General features: G+C 35.7%; 1 long non-coding RNA gene across 1 annotated transcript in view; it reads left to right on the top strand.

Moving 5' to 3' along the window:
- Positions 1 to 6,823, top strand: part of LOC118766450 — an 11,743-nt gene extending 4,920 nt beyond the window's left edge. The window contains exons 2-3 of the long non-coding RNA XR_005002384.1: positions 5,997 to 5,998; positions 6,813 to 6,823. This is a non-coding gene — a long non-coding RNA (uncharacterized LOC118766450). The remainder of the gene's footprint in view (positions 1 to 5,996; positions 5,999 to 6,812) is intronic.
- Positions 6,824 to 8,683: the final 1,860 nt, after the last annotated feature.

Below are 8,683 nucleotides of genomic sequence, written 5' to 3'. Positions count from 1 at the left end.
ATTTCTATATATAATTCTGGAATTTTCTTTCGGTAGTTTTCTGTAATTATACAATGTTTACTACAATGTTTTCACCTGAGAATTATCGTAAATATTTGAAATGGATTTATGGCTCAGTTATATAGCAGCGTAGCAGATCGGATTCTGTTAAAGAACTAAATGTTGCCAAACAATTCAAGAACAACACAGGAAGATCTCTGTCTCTGTCTTTGTCTGTCTGTCTCTGTCTCTGTTTCTGTCTGTCTGTCTCTCACTCTCTCTCTCTCTCTCTCTCTCTCTCTCTCTCACTCTCTCTCTATCTATCTATCTATGTATCTATCTATCTATCTATCTATCTATCTATCTATCTATCTATCTATCTATCTATCTATCTATCTATCTATCTATCTATCTATCTATCTATCTATCTATCTATCTATCTATCTATCTATCTATCTATCTATCTATTTCTCTATCTATCTATTTGTCTATTTATCTATCTATTTATATATCTGTCTATCTATTTATCAATCTATCTGTCGGTCTGTCTATTTACTTGATCTCTCTCTTTATGCGTGTCTGTGTGTGTGTTGGTGTGTATGTAAGTATGTATGTATGTATGTATACTTGTATGTAAGCAGGCCTGTATGTATGTATGTATGTATGTATGTATGTATGTATGTATGTATGTATGTATGTATGTATGTATGTATGTATGCATGTATATATGTATGTATATATGCAGACATGCATGTATGTGTGTATGTATACACGCATACATATCTTTACATATACAAAATATGTTTAAAAGTTTTGCAATACGCATATATATATATAAGCACACAGGCACATATATATCTGGAAGACCTGCCACGAACATCGCCCCCGGAAATATGGCATTGTGCATCGAGAATTCGTCCCCACGGGCCAGACCGTTAATCGAGGGTTCTACTGCGACGTTTCGAAGCGTCTGAGGGAGGACATTCGGCGAAAGCGACCGGATCTGTGGAGCGCGAAGAACTGGATTCTTCACGACGACAATGGACCCTGTCACCGAGTTCTCTCTACTCGTGAGATTCTCGCTAAAAACAAAATGGTATCGCTTCCACACCCACCCTATTCGCTAGGTTTAGCTACTGCGGATTTCCATCTCTACCTCTAAGATGAAAAAGCAGTTCAAAGGTCGCCTTTTTATCACCGTTGTTGAGATCCAGAGCGAATCGCAGAAGGTCCTCGACTCGCTCACGGAAAATGACTTCCAGGCCGGATTCCAAAAGTGGTAGGTACGCTGGGACTGATGTAGTGCTGCGCAAGGTGACTATTTCGAAGAAGATGATGTTAACACTTAGGTAAATGAGTTTTTTTTTTTAAATAATAATAATAGTAAGTTATTTTATACACACATACATACATACATTTATTTCTTTACTGCTCACAATGAGCTAAACATAGAGGGGACAAACAAGGACAGACAAACGGATTAAGTCGATTACATCGACCCCAGTGCGTAACTGGTACTTATTTCATCGACTCCGAAAGGATGAAAGGCAAAGTCGACCTCGGTGGAATTTGAACTCAGAACGTAACGGGAGACGAAATACCTATATCTTTACTACCCACGAGGGGATAAACACAGAGAGGACAAACAAGGTCAGACAAACGGATTAAGTCGATTGTATCGACCCCAGTGCGTAACTGGTACTTATTTAATCGACCCCGAAAGGATGAAAGGCAAAGCTGACCTCGGCGGAATTTGAACTCAGAACGTAGCGGCAGACGAAATACCGTTAAGCATTTCGCCCGGCGTGCTAAGGTTTCTGCCAACTCGCTGCCGTATGCATACATACATACATACATACATACATACATACATACATACATACATACATACATACATACATACATAATACATACATACATAGATACATACATACATACATACATACATACATACATACATACATACATACATACATACATACATACATACATACATACATACATACTGATGCTTGTTTTTATAGAAATAATGAAACATGACGCTAAAGGATCACTTAATACTTTACAGCGGAGTACCACATTCAGCAGCCTGTGGAGTATATGAAGAGCAATACATTGATGTGGCTTCATCGAATTGCTTCTTATAACTCATTCTCCTCCGTTTATTGCATTTTTACCACCACTTCAATAGCAACTGATTACTATCTTTGTACGTGAACAAGAAGTGATCTAGATCAACGGTTCCCAACCTTTTCTACCCCCACTTACCCTCTAAGGACGTCTGATACGTTCTCGCGTTCCTATAAAAGTAATATTTCATTTGATGACGAAGAAGGCGCCATTTTTACTAAATTTAAGCTAATGATTTTTTTTTAATGATATGAGAAGCAAAAGAAAAAACAAGCTGTGATAACAAATTCATATATGAAGAAAATTGTGCAGAAAAATTATGTAAGACAAGATTAAAGAATTTTAAAAGAACAAAAAAACTAACGTTTGAAAAACTAACATTTATAAATGACTAGAGTCTAGACTATGAGAGAAAAGTTCATGATCATCGCGGTTTGTATAGAATTCTCACCAAACATAAAAACGTAAAGGAAAGGAAGGGGCCCGTACACAGTCGTTCTGTTTGCTAGATATAGCAACAAGAATTCTCTCAAATACATCATATAGTTTTTCCTTCATTTTTTCTTTTTTGTGTGTGTTTATGAAAGAGCAGACTGCACATCGTAGCTGTTGATATACAAAACGATGTGGTGACCACGGCTTGAACTCCTTTGATCACAGGTCTCCTAATCAGAGCTGAGCTGGACCTAAACAGCAACAAACACGACAACAACTTGCTCTAAGAATAAAAGAAGCAAACGTCAAAAGAAAGCCTTCATAGCAGATATAAATAATTGATAAGAATATAAGGGAATAGTAAATCATCATTGTAACATCCATTTTTTCGTTCAGCTAGATTTTTCTACGACCGGATGCCTTTCCTATCGCAAACTCACACTTGTTTCTAAGCGTGGTAATACTGGACGTAAAGGATACCGCTTGTATGATGTACGCTTACAAGTATCATGTGATGTCAGGACAAGGACACACACACACTCTCTTCCCCTTTCTCTCTCTCTCTCTCTCTCTCTCTCTCTTATACACACACGTATACAACCAGCTTCTATCAGATTCCGTCTACAATTTTGCAAGCAAGGCTCTGATATTGTAGAAGAGGCTACAGTAGAAGACACTTGCCCAGTGTGCCACGCAGCGTAACTAAGTCCCAAACCATGTGGCTGCGAAGGAAATTACTTAACCACACAACCATGCCTGAATCTACGAATATTTCATATTTCTTTATTGCCCAGAAGGGGCTAAACATAGAGGGGACAAACAGGACAGACGAAGGGATTAAGTCGATTACATCGATCCCAGTGCGTAACTGGTACTTAATTTATCGACCCCGAAAGGATGAAAAGCAAAGTCGACCTCGGCGGAATTTGAACTCAGAACGTAATGGCAGACGAAATACCTATTTCTTTACTACCCACAAAGGGCTAAACACAGAGAGGACAAACAAGGATAGACAAGCGGATTAAGTCGATTATATCGACCCAGTTCGTAACTGGTACTTATTTAATCGACCCCGAAAGGATGAAAGGCAAAGTAGACCTCGGCGGAATTTGAACTCAGAACGTAGCGGCATACGAAATACCGCTAAGCGTTTCGCCCGGCACGCTAACGTTTCTGCCAGCTCGCCGCCTTAGTCTACGAGTATTTCAATGTTTTTAAAGAATTTGCTCTGGATAAGGACAACAGATCATCTTTATTTTTTTTTAAAATGAAAAAAAAAAAGTAATTTTTAAAGAATTTCATTTCTTTAACAAAACGAGTATTGGCTATCACTAAAACATTTGGTTCATCGAGCTCTTTACCTAAGATTAGTCTTTTGGAATTCCGTCCTGATCATATTTTTAATATCTTCTCCGTTTCATCTATCTGGCGAGATACAGTGTTATTGCTATGAGGAACCGATTCTGAAATACAGCTATCTACTTAAGAAAAGAACAACAACAACAAAATAAGTATTTCAGAGACTGAAGATATTTTAAGTGCATTTCAAGTTGTGTTTAGCTTTCCATATTTATCTATTTATTGTAATATCTTGTATGAAGTAATATAACACTTGTTCAATTTTGGTTTGGATATTTTATGTATATGTAGAGAGTAGGATATCGTTCAAATGCCTCTTCTATTTTTAGTTACTATAAATTTATATTATATGCATGTTTTTCTGAAATACTTTTTCAAAAAGTGATCTTTTAGATATGATGGCTTCATAGCTTCATTAGAACAGATATCTTCACAGAAAAAAACTACACAGATCGCTGATGTTCTGAAGATAGAGCAATAAATTCATAATGCAAGTATTATATATTGGCAAACTCTGTTTTTGCTTTAAGCGTTGTTGTTGTTGTTGTTAGATTGGTAATACTACTGAAACAATTTTCATAAATTTCTTGCTTTCTCATAAAGCTCATAAAATTTAAAAGCAACAAACTTAAACGATATTAAAACAAAAATAGTAGCTTATAAAAATATTTCAATATAACTTTTCAAAAAAAAAAATTGTAAATTTCTAACTAAAATTACATGCAAGCGATAAATATAAATGATATCTAAAAACTTTGTCTGGAAGGATAAATAAATAATTTGTATTTGTGATTTTACGAGACATAAATTGTTTTAAATGTATTACAAAAAAAACAAACAAAAATGAACGATGTGCAAAAGCAGATATCCTCAAAAAGAGTTACAAACACAAAAATAAATGATTAAAAACGAAAATCTATTTGATGGCAAAGTCATAACAAGGAAAAAATGTGCTAAAAAAGCTCGTTTATTTTTATCCTATTCAATGTATCCTCTTATGTATAAATTCTAAAGGGGAAATCATCGTATTTTCTTATTGACTGCTGCAACAAGAAACAATTGCTGCGAATCAAATCGTTCTATTCAGCTCAAATGTCGACTTTAGTAGTCAAGCGCGCAAGTTTACAACAAGTGAGCACTTTTATTATATATGTGGCTGTCAGCTTTCAATAAAGCACTCGTACCGAAAACCATTTGTGTGTATAATAAAAGAACAAATTTGAATTGCAGAAACCATCATAGAGTTATAAAAATAACGACCAAGTGAAGGTGATTTTTTTCTTAATATCAAGGCTTGAATGGAGCCTGGTTAGAATTCAGTATGATAGTTCATTTACTATGAAATGAAGCCAAGGCGGTAAGCTGTCAAAATCGATACAACAACAGACAAAATGCTTAGCAGTTCTTTACGTTCTGTGTTCAAATTCCACCGAGGTCGACTGCCTTTCATCCTCTCGAGCTTCATGAAATAAGTTCCAACTAATTGCTGGGGGCTGATGTAATCGATTTGCCCCATCCTTCTAAAGTTGCTGGCCATGTGCGAAACTTTTTATACTAATCTTTCACAGAGTTATCCAAAATTCGACCAAAAATAGAAACCGAACGGAAGCAGTATGGCATGGAGATTTACGATTTCTTTTATCCAAATTGGAACAAAACATTGAAAAATTTGCTGTTCATCAGTAACGGGGATCACATATCTGCTATCTTTATTCTTATTTTATCCATATTAATATACAATGTAAAGAAAACATTTAAATCATAAATAAATAACTAAAAGAAAGCATTAAAATATTTGTTATACATGTGAATGGTCAAAATTTTTGTCAATTAAACACACACACTATTTATTTGATCTTCACTTTAGTTTTTATTCGTATTATTTTTAGTTTAAACGTCTGTTAAAGTTCTTTCGTCACTCATCTGTGACCTTGTCAGTGACTCTCTGTCCCATGTGTGTCTTAGCATTAATATGCAAAGTACTTTGTACTTGATGAAGTTCCTCTCTAAGCAATGTGATGGACAAAGTTCCCCAGTCGCTGTTGTTGACGATACTGTTGTATTTCACAGTGAGAAAAGGTATAACCGGAAAGATGTATCGCCTTCATGTTTGAGCTGGATAGACATATGCAATGAAAAACAAGTATTGAAAAGCAAATCTTTATATTTAACTAAAACGACAACTTCAGTACTCAAACACAAAGTTCACTCGTGACCACTTTTATTAAAAATGAATGTTAATAATAATAATAATAATAATAATAATAATAATAATAATAATAATAATAATAATAATAATAATAATACTGGACTAAACTAAACGCAAAAGAAATAGACAAAGAAAAATCCCAGCAATGAATGAGAAGCTCAGGACTCAAAGCAGAAACAGAGGGATTTTTAATTGCAGCACAAGACCAAAGCCTCCCCACCAGAAATTACCAAAAAACATGTAATGAAAAGAAATATTACAAGTAACTGCAGAATATGTGGAGATGGACAAGAAACAATAAATCATATTATCTCTAGCTGCCCAGTCCTGGCTAAGAAGGAATATATTCACAGACATGACTGAGTTGGAACCTACATACATTGGAAGCTATACCAACATTATGGAATAACAACAGAAAAAAGATGGTATAGGCACACACCAGAAAAGGTCACAGAAAACGAGAAAGCAACCATACTCTGGGATATACCGATACACACAGATAGAGAAATTAAGGCCAACAGACCAGATATAGTTGTCAGAGATCATGAAGAAAAAAAATGCTTTCTAATTGATGTATCAATACCGGCAGATGACAACGTGTCTCTAAAAGAAATGGAGAAACTCTCAAAATACAAAGACCTGGAAATAGAGGTAACTAGAATGTGGAATCTGAAAACAGAAACAATTCCTATCATAGTAGGTGCATTAGGCATGATAAAAAATATTCAGACAAATACATAACAAAAACACCAGGACTTACAAACACATATAACATACAGAAAATTGCACTACTAGGCACTGCACACATCCTACGCAGAACACTTTCCATACAATAACCATCAGAGCATCACAACAAATCACAGCACATACCCAAGGCACACAGAGCTGCGCTCGGTAGGGAAGTGAAAGCACGCTATAAAAATAAAACTACTGAATAATAATAATAATAATAATAATAATAATAATAATAATAATAATAATAATAATAATAATAATGAGAAGAAGAAGAAGAAGAAGAAGAAGAAGAAGAAGAAGAAGAAGAAGAAGAAGAAGAAGAAGAAGAAGAAGAAGAAGAAGAAGAAGAAGAAGAAGAAGAAGAAGAAGAAAAAGAATGTTGTTGTTATTATTATTATTATTATTATTATTATTATTATTATTATTATTATCATTATTATTTTTATTATTATCGCTTTTGCACAGCTTCTAACGCTGGAGATATACTACGGTGTTAGCTGTTCACCACCAGTGAACTAAGGTAACACCTCTTATTTTTCGAGCACCTTCCGGACTAATCGAGCGGTCCCAAGCAGTGCTGTTTTCTGAAAGTGCTCCACCCTTATTGCAGCCCCTATTTGTTCTATATTCTTCTCAAGATTTTTACTCACTATTCCCAAGGCTCCGACATTTATTGGTACTACTATCACCTGTTTCATCGACCACAACTGCTTAACCTCCCAAGCTAACCTGCCATATCTAGCAACTTTTCTTTCTTCCTTATCGCATACTTTGTTGCCAACTGGGCATGCTATATCTATGATCAAGAATAGTTTGTTTTCTTTCTCAATTAAGACTATGACTGGCTTCATATTCTCTATCTCATGGTTGCACTGAATCATAAAATCCCATAGGATCTTTGCATTTTTATATACGATGATGCCTTCGGGTTTGTGGTCGTACCAATTTTTTGCTCTGTCAAGTCTATACTTGTTGCAAAGTGTCCAATGGGCAAGCTTGGCTATATTGTCGTGGCGTCTTTTATATTTATTCCTTCTGTGTTAGTGGCATACATTGGCTGGCAATATGCCACACGGTTTCACCTTTTTGTCCACAGATTCTGCACTTATCATTTTCTGATGTGTTGCCTATTCTGTATTTTAAATAGTTTGTTCTTAGGGCTTGCTCTTGGGTAGCACAGATTAGAGCCTCCGTTTCCGGTTTTAAATCACTTTCAGTAATCTAGAGTCATCTTTTTTCTTTGTCTTATCTTTAACATCCCTGTGAAATTGACCATGCATTCTTTTCGTTACTCACCTATTTTCAGTTGCATTCGCTTTGTTGGCGGCTTTTGAATACACACCCAGCTTTTGCTTTCCTCAGAATCAGTGTTAGTGGTATCAAGCACAGTACGAAGATCAGTAGAGACAAGCAGTCTCCTTGGAAGATGCCCCTCCTGATTTCTACTGCCCCTAAACTTCTTTGGTATGCTGTCAGGTCCGTCCTCCAATTCTCCATACTTTTTCCAAACAATCGCTTAACATTCGATAGAATACCAAATAGGTTCATACATTCCATCATCCAAGAATGTGGTATCATATCGTACGCCTTACGATAGTCAATCCATGACACGGCTAAGTTTACTTTTCCTCCTCTTGCAGTCTCTAAGTTCAGCTATGTCTATCATGAGTTGATCGTTGGTACCTCTGCACTTACGCTTGCAACCCTTCTGCTCATGTGGCAGTGTTCGTACATTGATTCTGCGAGTATTCCAGTCAATAACTTCCACATAAGTAGCAAACAGGATATCGGCCTGTAATTGTCTACCGTATTGCATTTTTCGATGTTTTTCAAGCA

This window comes from Octopus sinensis, linkage group LG1 (genome assembly GCF_006345805.1).
Source record: "Octopus sinensis linkage group LG1, ASM634580v1, whole genome shotgun sequence".
Taxonomy (NCBI): domain Eukaryota; kingdom Metazoa; phylum Mollusca; class Cephalopoda; order Octopoda; family Octopodidae; genus Octopus; species Octopus sinensis.
Note: the sequence above shows the minus strand (reverse complement) of the source record. Positions and strands in the feature narration are given on the sequence as shown.